Source organism: Bactrocera latifrons, unplaced genomic scaffold (assembly GCF_001853355.1).
Source record: "Bactrocera latifrons isolate USDA-ARS-PBARC rearing strain unplaced genomic scaffold, ASM185335v1 scaffold_1146, whole genome shotgun sequence".
Classification (NCBI taxonomy): Eukaryota; Metazoa; Arthropoda; class Insecta; order Diptera; family Tephritidae; genus Bactrocera; species Bactrocera latifrons.
The window spans coordinates 28,952-39,778 of NW_017534571.1; the positions used below are offsets into that span (position 1 = coordinate 28,952).

The 10,827-nt window shown below is 38.2% G+C and overlaps 1 pseudogene; it reads right to left on the reverse strand.

Moving 5' to 3' along the window:
- LOC108976092 overlaps positions 1-10,827 on the reverse strand; it is a 12,191-nt pseudogene that overhangs the window by 960 nt on the left and 404 nt on the right.

Consider the following 10,827-nt stretch of genomic DNA (forward strand, 5'->3'; position numbering starts at 1 on the left):
GCCGAGTTCGCTAAGTGATTTTTAAATTAATAAATTTGGGTGAAATATTACAAAATAAAATTGAAATGTGAACTTTTTTCAATATTTAGAGTGTATATTTAATATACAGAGTGAAAAACGTGAATAAATTTAATGGAAGATAGAGTAATACCTTGAGTTATTAGTGCATATTTTTGAACTTTTAATCGTGAAAATTTGAATCCTCTGGAGAAGCTCCCCTATCCGCACATAYCCCATTTATACGGAAATTCGGTTTTTTTTAACCCTCCGCCAAAGTAATTGGAATCGTGCCGAACACTTCACTATAATGTTTTTGTATATTAATTTTTTTTAAATATTTATTGCAAATAAAGCTTTATTTTAATTATTTTGTTTTAGTTAAATTCACTGCATTTGCACAACAAGAATAGGGTTGCATACTAGCAAACATTTGTATGTATTCTTGATCTCCCCTATACGACCATACCCATTTTATTCCTGAAATCCTGGGACGGTATAGTAAAGTCGACCCCGTAATGGGCGACAGCAAAAGAGAATAGTACGAAAATTAGCAACAAAAGTTGACGTGTGTAATAATAGACTTACTACTAGATTTCTTTATAAGTATATGCAAGGTCCAGCTGCGTGTATTTAAATACAAATTGTTTGAGCTTAGTAAGCTAATGGTATGATTATTCTTTTATATTTTTTTGCGTTAAGCTTATTTCAAGTGTTTTCAGCTACCTCTTACGCTTCTAAAGACGGCTCAGAGCCACCCTATGGTAAACATATTTATTTATCGTGTATTGATGATATTGTTATTGATGAGTGTATAATTGTAGTTAGTAGAGTTGAAGAATGGAGAAACATATAATGGACATTTGGTTAGCTGCGACTCCTGGATGAATATAAATCTCCGTGATGTTATTTGTACATCTAAGGTAAGATTGGAATTAAATTCTAATTTTGGTTCTAATGATTAAGTTTTGTTTTTTATTTACGATCTAATGAAAAAGAGTAAGTCTTGGCGGACTTTATGACAGTGTTTTCTAGAAAGAGTTAACGTGTCTTTAATAAAGTTAAATAAGTATTTAACGTACGCTTATTTAAAAGTAAAATAGTACACAATTGAACTATTTGTTTATATTAACTCGGAAAAGAAATATTCTACAGCACAGCATGTATAGCTTCCTACGATTTGTCATTACCACTAACTTGATAGAATTTCTCATAAACAAGTTTGTCTTGTGGCCTAATCGGTACAATTCTTTGGCGCCGCGAAGGTACCGTTGGAAAGAGGAAGTTCTCCTGATTAAAAAATATATAGGGTTATATGTACCGCAAACGCTTAGTTTAGGATATATGATATTAGCTATTTCATCACATTAGACACACTTCATTCACATCTTTCTCTTCAAATTACACACATTTTACACTTTTAGCAAGATTTTACCTAAGAAATTTTTATTTTAAAAATTACATTTTACACTCGTAGTGAACACCATTTGTGTGCTCAAAATTACGACAAAATGGAGCGCTGCCATGTGATAAGGAAATTCGCTGAAATTCCTTTTTTCCCAAAAATTTCTCTATCCGTGCATATGGATATGCTCTTTATTTAATTTAATAAGCAAATAAGTAATATATAATAATAATATAATTATGTATTATATTATATAATGATATTAAATATACTGTCGCCGAATGTACAAAACAACGCATTATCAAAAATACGTGGAAATCGCTAACAGATRTAATAACCAAAATTTAACCAATATATAACGAAAACTCAATATATTTTTTTTAATTTTAACGAAGAAAGGAGTACAATGCGAAAGTACTTCAGTTACCCCGAGTATTCGCTCGACCCGGGATATTTTTTTTAGAGAGCGGCCGAAGACCGCAAACGCAGAAAGGAGTACTTCGCGAAAGTACTTCAGTCATCCTGATATGATATAAATTTTATAATATTATAGTTTTTTAGTTATTTGTGTTTCTTAAATATAAATTTCATGTTATATATATACAAATGTAGATGGAAAAAGTGTTCACAACTCTATTATAACTTCAAAAATGTAAACGCAAAAAACACAAACAAAGAAAAATCGTAAAGAATCCTACATATTTGGTGTTTAAGATAGGGCAACGCTCGTTTTCCTCAATCTTACCTTTGCAAAGACAAGTGTGCTAAGTGATTTTTTAATTAATCAACGTCGGTAAAATATTACAAAATAAAATTGATATGTGAACTTATTTTAATGTTTAGAGTTTATATTTAAATATACAAAATGAAAAACTTGAATAAATTTAGTGAAAGATAGAGAAATACCATGTGTTATTAGTGCAAATTTTTGAACTTTTAATTGTGAATAGTTTAATAAATGTAGGATTGTGTAAACGGACAATAAGACTGAAACAGAAATGCAACACTACGTAGGTGGTAGATGTGACAGCAGCGGACAGACTGGAATGACAACGAAACAGTAGGTACGAAGACGAATGAAGCACAGACACACGGATAGACCACCGGCAACCACGGACCACTCCACCCGTTCCCACGACAGTCGGGTCTACCAAAACCGGAACGGACCCGGATTTTTATCCGGCCAAGGACTTTCAACTCGGCAGAATTCTGCCGTTACAACAACAACAACAACGGACCACTCCACATGCACGTATGCACACAAAGTTACATCAAACAATAAAGAAACTTTTGTAAAACACTAATAGAAAGCCTGCATTTTTTAAAAAAGTAATGTAATATAAGTTATTTTTATATAATTTTTCGATATTCCTCCTCTAGAGAGGCTCCCCTATCCGCAAATACTCATTTATACGGAAATTCGGTTTTTGCTACCCCTCCGCCAAAGTAATCGAATCGTGCCCCCTAATCAAAGGTAATAACGTAAAAGCTCTATTTATCAGATGATGAAGATTTCTTAATTGTTTTCTCCAACAGTGGGAAGTAATTTTAATGACTCGTATTTTTTTTTATCGGGGTAGTCATCTTTAAGGGAAGATTCCTTTACTTAATGCGTCTTTAAATGTAGCTGACGTGTTCTTTATGACAAACTGAATTGTCAGATACTTTCTGCCTTTAATTTCGATGCGATTTATCAGTTGGTTAATTTTATTAAAAACTGTTCTAAGCCCGCTCGCTCTTTGTTGTCTTCTTCTTTACTGGCGTGGAAACCGTTTATGCGGTTATAGGAGAGTTAACAGCAGTCGTTTCTTCTTTTCGCAAGGTGGCGCCAATTGGAGATTCCAAACGAAGTCAGATCCTTCTCCMCCTCGTCCTTCCAACCGAGTGGAGGTCTCCCTCTGCTTCCCTCGGCGGATACTGCGTCGAATACTTTCAGAGCTTGAGTGTTTTCTTTTAAGGGATAAGGTGGATTTGAAAATTTCAAAAAATCTATTTTTTTTTTTTTTGTTTGCTTTATTAAATTCTACAACACCTCCAAAATATTGTCCTAAATTTTAAAGTTGATCTGAGTAATAACTTCGGAGATATAAGATGTTTAAGATTTATCTAATATGGTAAGGGTCATTTGCGTTGTTGTTGTTGTTGTTGTAACGATTATCAGTCTCCGTTGGGATGGTGAGGGTTATCAGTGTTGTCGTCGATGTCATCTAACGGGAGGCCCAGGAAACGTGCTGTTTCGACGGGGTCGGACCAAAGGGAAAGGGGTGTTAGATGGGTGGGGTTGGTTGGGCATGCAAAGAGGTGGTCAGAGACTAATTGCATGCAGGACATTCGTTAGGTATGTCAGGGTCTATTCTGGATAAGTAGGAGTTTAGCCTGCTACAATATCCAGAACGAAGTTGCGCAAGGGTCACTCGCGTTTCTCGCGGCAACTCGAGCTCTTCGTCTGCTATGGGTGGTGATTTGACTCCAAGTACGCCATTCACGGGGAGGGAGTCGGTGAAGGTGTTGATGGCTCCACTGTGAATGGTGGTCAGTGCCTGTCGGAAGTCTGTTGCGTCCGAGGTCCTGTCGGCGTATTGTTCGATGTCGTCGACGTAGTCAAGGAATGACCTCTTGATGTTCCTAGGAGGCGGTTCCGCTCCAAGCAGATGACTGCAAGGATGATTTCTACGAAAAMATCCCAGCAGGAACTGCTTGGAGAGGAGTTCATTATGCTCCTTAACTGGGAGCATAAGCGTCTCACTGTGTAGATGCTGTCTCTTATACACATCTAGATGTGTATAAGAGACAGCCTCCTTAACTGGGAGCATAAGCGTCTCACTGTGTAGATGTTCGATAAGAGACATCAAGAGGCATCCCGTCGTAGTCCGGAGTGCTGTGTTCTGACAGGTCTGTAGTTTCCTCATCTGCGTGCTACTGCATCCAGGTGACCATATGGGTGCTGCATAATTGATGACCGGTCGGCCGATTGCCTTGTGAGTTGCCAACAACGTTTCTTTGTCTTTTCCCCATGTGCTGCCGGCTAGCGACTTGAGGATTTTGTTGCGGCTTTGTACTTTGGCGATGATCGCGGTTGTATGTGGAGAGAAAGAGYATAGACTGTCGAAGGTGACACCTAAAATCTTAGGGTTATTGACAGTCGGAATTTGCGTTGTCGTCGATGTCATCTATAGGGAGGCCCAGGAAAGGTGCTGTTTCGACGGCGTTGGACCAAAGGGAGGAGGGTGTTAGATGAGCAGGGTTTGTGGGGCATGCAAAGAGGTGGCCAGTATCATGCGGGGACTCGTTGCAAACGGGACATACATTGCGTATGTCAGGGTCGATTCTGGATAAGTAGGAGTTTAGCCTGCTACAATATCCAGAACGAAGTTGCGCTAGGGTCACTCGCGTTTCTCGCGGTAACTGGAGCTCTCCGTCTGCGATAGGTGGTGGTTTGACTCCAAGATGGTAAAGGTGTTGATGGCTCCACTGTGGATGGCGATCAGTACCTGTCGAAAGTCAGTTGCGTCCGAAGTCCGGTTGGCGTACTGTACGACGGCGTCGACGTAGACAAGGAAGGACCTTTTGATGCTCCTAGGACGCGGCTCTGCTTCAAGCAAGAACTGTCTGGAGAGGAGTTCATTATTCACCTTTACAGGAAGCATAAGCGTCTCAATGTGGAGGTGTTCTAGGCGAGACATCAACAAGCATCCCGTCGTAGTCCGGAGTGCAGTATTCTGGCAGGTCTGAAGTTTCCTCATCTGCGTTCCACTGCATCCAGGCGACCATATTGGTGCTGCGTCGTTAAGGACCGGCCGGCCGGTTGCCTTGTAAGTGCTGCCGGCTAGCAACTTGAGGATCTTGTTGCGGCTTTGTACTTTGGCAATAATCACGGTCGTATAGGGAGAGAAGGAGCATAGACTATCGAAGGTTACGCCTAAAATCTTAGGGTTATTGACAGTCGGAATTTTGACGCTATCGACTGCAATATTAAGTCCAGTTCGTTGTTGTTGTTGTTGGTGGAACGGCAGAATTCTACCGAGTTGAGAGTCCTTGGCCGGATAAAAATCCGAGTCCGTTCCGGTTTTCGTAGACCCGACTGTCGTGGGAACGGTCGTCCAGTTCGTAAAAATGGTCGCTGTGGATTTGGTGGGGGAATGTGTGAGGTTTTGTGCAGTGAGGAAACGGGAAAGGTCGGAGAGGTAGGTGTTTACCTTGTGCGGTCGAGGCTGGCTGCGCTAAGTGCCCGGTCTTTAAACTTGTTTTTCTCGAAACTGTGGTTTTGAAGTCGGTGGACGCGATTTCTCGAAAAGTTATCGATCGCTTTAGTTTGTATTGTGTACACGTTTTTAAAATAACATTATCTAGTTATTAAACAAAGTTTTCTTGTTTGATTACAACTTAGATTTTTGACCTCTAAATGGTGAAGATTTTACCATAAAATGAAATATTTTGTTCAAAGTCTGAGAAAAAAAGAAAAATTTAAATTTTTTAATTTCCTGCGTTTAAAAACGAGATTTAGATATCTACCAACGGAATATGCTTAGTTTTTTAATTTTATATCAACTAATAATAAGGTATGCTGTCCACGGCGAGAGCATTTTTTCTGAGACACCCAGGGAAATAAGGTCTCAACGGTTGAATTTTCACAGTGGAGCCATCAACACCTTCACCGACTCCMTTCCCGTGAATGGCGTACTTGGAGTCAAACCACCACCCGTAAAAGGCGAAGAGCTCGAGTTGCCGCGAGAAGCGCGAGTGACCCTTGCCCAACTTCGTTCTGGATATTGTAGCAGGTTAAAGTCCTACTTATCCAGAATAGACCCTGACATACCTAATGTATGCCCTGCATGCAACGAGTCTCCGCAATGACACTGACCACCTCTTTGCATGCCCAACCAACCCCACCCATCTAACATCTTTTTCCCTTTTTTCCGACCCCGTCGAAACAGCACGTTTCCTGGGCCTCCCGGTAGATGACGTCGWCGACGACACTGATAACACCCACCATCCTAACGGGGACTGTTAACCGTTAAAAAACAACAACAACTACGTTTTCAAAGTGGTGATGAGGACATAAGTGATGATCAACCTGCGGGCCAATCAAAATTCTTGATCACCGGAAGTTCCATCAAAACTGTGAATTCATCAAAAATCAGAAGAAATCATCATTGAATTTCATGGAAAATGAATTGAACATCCACAACACCAATTTATCACATTTAGACGGAACATTTGGGTTTACGAAAGGAGTGTGCACGGTCTGCTCAAGCAGAAGGACACTATTTTGAATAAAATAAATTGATTTTGCTCGTAAAACCATTTGTTCTCTGTTTTTTTTTAAGTYCTGTTTACTTGGGAATGCACCTTGTAACATGCTCAAGTAACGGTCTCCAGTAACCGTAACGGTCTGACCGTTTTCTTCGAAGAAGTAGGGCCCGACAATGCAGCGTGATGAAACTGCACACCACACTGTGACACGAAGTGGATGCAATTCCDTCYCATGGAGTATCTGTGGGTTGGAAGCACTCCATATTCGACAATTTGGTTTGTTGATGTTGCCGTTTAAATCAAAATGGGCCTCGTCAGACATGAAAAGACAGTTCAACATGTTTCCATTCTCTTCCACCATTTGAAGCACCTTCTGGCAAAATTCCAAGCGAATCGACAAGTCTGCAGCGTTCAGTTTGTTGGCCATTTGAATTTTATATGGGAATAAGTCCAAATCTTTGTGCATAATTGACTGTAATGACTGCTTACACCCATTTGAGCAGATAAGCTTCTTGTCGAAACACGTGGATTGTTTTGTATGGCAGCAGCTACAGCAGCGATTGTTTCCTCCGTTCGAGCTGAAGGGTTTCGAAGGTAAGGTCCTCTGTTGACTGTCCCATGCTCGGCAAAATTGTTTACAAGTCTCATTATGGTCCATCTGCTCGTACGATTGCCGCCTATACTCTCTTTGAACCGAAACTACGGACTCCAGTGCGTGATAGCGGCGGATAATCCAAATTCTTGTTTCAGTGACCCAGTTATCCATTTTTGTTAAATGTAAAAGTCGAATCTGCAAAAAAAAAAAAAATAACCAGATTCATTAAATAGAAAAAAAGCTATTTAATTTTTTTTGGTAGCGGTTTTCATCAGCCACCCTGTATCTCATCTCAAATTATGATTCATCCTTTTCTTATTCAGTTGCAACTATCACTATAATTTTAGTATTTTTGAAGAAAAAAAGTTTAAATGATTCTTACATGTATATTGAACACATGTTGATGTTTTGAAATATAACTTCTTTTATTTATRAGTTGTTTTGACTTTCATCACCAATTTTCGGTTATGAATGTAGACATAAATTGCGAAGTCAAGAGTTATTTCTCAGAAAAAGTCCGTCGTTAGGACCTTCTCCAGGACTAAAGAAATACCCGTGCAAATTTTTACGTCATTCCGTGCTGTGGTTCAGTAGTAAAGCGCGGGCGTCCAAAAAAGGTGTTTCATTTTTATATATATTATGTATAAGAAAAATTTTATTGTTAGTTTTTAAATTCGTTTAGTTTTGAAATTCAAAATATGAATTTTATGTTAAATGTGTGTTTTAAAGGTATGACAATCAGCCCTATCACGCAATCCATCGTAGCGATGTCCGCTACGAATACGCATAATTTGCTATCATTAAATTCATGTGAATTCGAAACTTTGGTTGATTTTACGATCAAAATATGTATTAGCTAACGTTTTTATTTACGTTACTTGAGGAAGAACGTGAGAGAAGTCGGCGTAATCTAAAAATTCACCGAAAATCACTGAGGGACAATAGCAACCCTTTCGATGTGGACGAAACAATGTACAGTTCAAAAATCCACAAAAATTCATTGTTAAATTTTATTAAAATTATTTTTTTAAAACAGGTTTATTAAAAACTACCGCTTAAATAAGGCGGCATTTACGTATGTCCTCGATGTTCTAGAGAGGAATGCAAGTTCTTCAAGATCGTCATCTATATCTTTACTTCATGGATTGTCTTCGGTTTTACGGTTTTTAGCTGAAGGAGGCTATCAGCATGGAGTGGGTAAAGACTTCGATATTCCAATGGCTCAGTCAACATTTTGTTGCATCTTAAAAGAAGTATTGGGATTGCTTCAGTCCCATTTGTGCCATAAATGGATAAACCTCGAGTTAAGTAACGTTGAAAAAAGTGAAGCGAAAAAGGATTTTTTTCAGAATACAGAAATCCAGGCACGATTTTGTGTGTAGACGGGTTTCTCTATTATAACCGCAAAGGATACTTTAGTATCAATGCCATGATGGTAAGTTTGGTGAGAATTCGCCAAATGGAATGCCAGCAATGCTCGTTATTATCATGAGAAAAAGTACCTCGATGGTGAACGAAACACTTGGCTTTTGGGTATTATACATGCAAACATATATACAAGTGTTACAAAAATTCCCAAAATTTAATATTTGTACAGGAGATGCTRKATATGCCTTAGAACCATGGTTAATGACACCATTCCGTACCCCTCCCTCAGGAAGCCCAGAAGAGAAATATAATAAAATATATGCAAAAGCGAGAAATATTGTTGAAAGAACAATAGGAGTTTTTAAAAATCGATTTAGATGTCTTCTGGGTGCTCGTGAGCTTCACTACGAAGGCATCTCAAATCGTTAATGTAGCGGCAGCGTTACACAACGTTTGCGTTCACTATCGCGTGAATGATGAAAGTATAGAAAATAATTCGGATCCAAATATTTTTACAGAAAGTAATGGAACTCTTTAATCAACTTATAATGATGCAGCTTCACAAATCAGAGAAGCTATATGTGCAACACTTACACGAGTATAATATCCTAAATAAATATCAACACAAAATATTTATAGTTTTAATTAAGTATTTATTTAATTAATTTAATTATTTTTTGTCATGGCTTGCAATTTTTTTTCCTCTACCTCTAACATTTGCTGTTTAATGGAATTCTTAGCAGCTACCAAATTCTCCATAGCTATGTTGTGCCTTCTAAATTCTTCCACTTTCGGTTTTTTTTAAATCATTTTGCATTTCCAATGYTCTGCCTACTCGTCGCATACGTAATGAAAGGTCGTCCAACTTGTCAAGAACCTTTTCCTGGAATTCTGTTTGAATTGCAAGTTGTTCTTTAAGTAAATCGGCTGTACATGTTTCCGGTGGCCTAGTAGTACGTCCAGGTAGTGCTGGACTGCAGGTCACTGATGGCATCGATTCGTCGGCCTCTGTCTCATTGCCTACGTCGGCTACAATAAGTAAGCCGATGCTCACTCACATTCACAATACCACTTGTACTTTTTTCCAATGCCGTTAGTATTATCACCGCTTCCTCCAATTCATTGAAATGGTGCTGCCTATTTCTGCCGCCACCAGTAGCTGACTGCTCCTTTTTATTTTCAATCAATTTTCTTTTTATGTAGGCCTTCCAGTCAAGCCACTTCTTCCTTAGGGCACTTGGTAAAACCTTGCGCCATTTCAGGTTTTTGCTGTAACAGCTCAACCATTAGTGCATATTGTTGCTTGGTGGTAATTACTTTGGACCTGCGGAAATCGCATTAAATATTATTTTAATAATAAAAAATATGTTATAGTTTGAATTCAATTAAAATTTACTTTTTTTTTAAATTTATTTCTCCGTTAGCACAAAAAATTTTCCGTTCCGAGTAAATTCAGTGAATGCAACTCTACGAATTTCGAACTTACTTTCGGAACTGTTCGAATTGCATGATAGCAGTTTCGTAACTTTCCCGAAAAAAAGTCTACGATGGATTGCGTGATAGGGCTGAATATACGAATCAAATAAGCGTAAAGAAAAATAAAATCTCAGATACTTATTTCATTTAGTTCAGTATGCTTTAGGTATGAAATGGGTATGCTTGAAAATTTTTAGAAATTTTAGTGTCGAAATAATAATTCAAGCTTTCCTTAAATCCCATTTATTTACCGAATGTAAAAGGGTTGCATTCAAACAATTAACAAGTATTTCTTGCAAAGGAAAATACAATAAAAAAGGAAAGGAATGATTATACCCCAGATAAAGAAACCGTTATCGTTGATAGGGAATGAAAAATATTTCAGCATTTCAGCGGGGGTACCCACCGCGGTGTATTTGTATGAATAGCTTAAAAAAAATTCAATACTTCATTTTAAGCTCTCAAATCGTCGTTTTTTAACTTAAAAGAAAGCTGTTGATTTATTTTTATTTTTTTCTAATAAGCTTGGCGTATGGAGTTGTGTGCAATTGTATAGCAACCATTCACGTACTAGGTAAGACGTGTGCTTTGGGTCGTTATCCTGTTGAAAGTAGTAGYGGTTGCTATCARDACCCAATTTAAGCACACTTGGACGTAAATTATTTTTCAAAATGTTCAAATACATGTACTTATCCATTTTTTCAGTAATAAATTCCAATTGTCCAACTCCAGA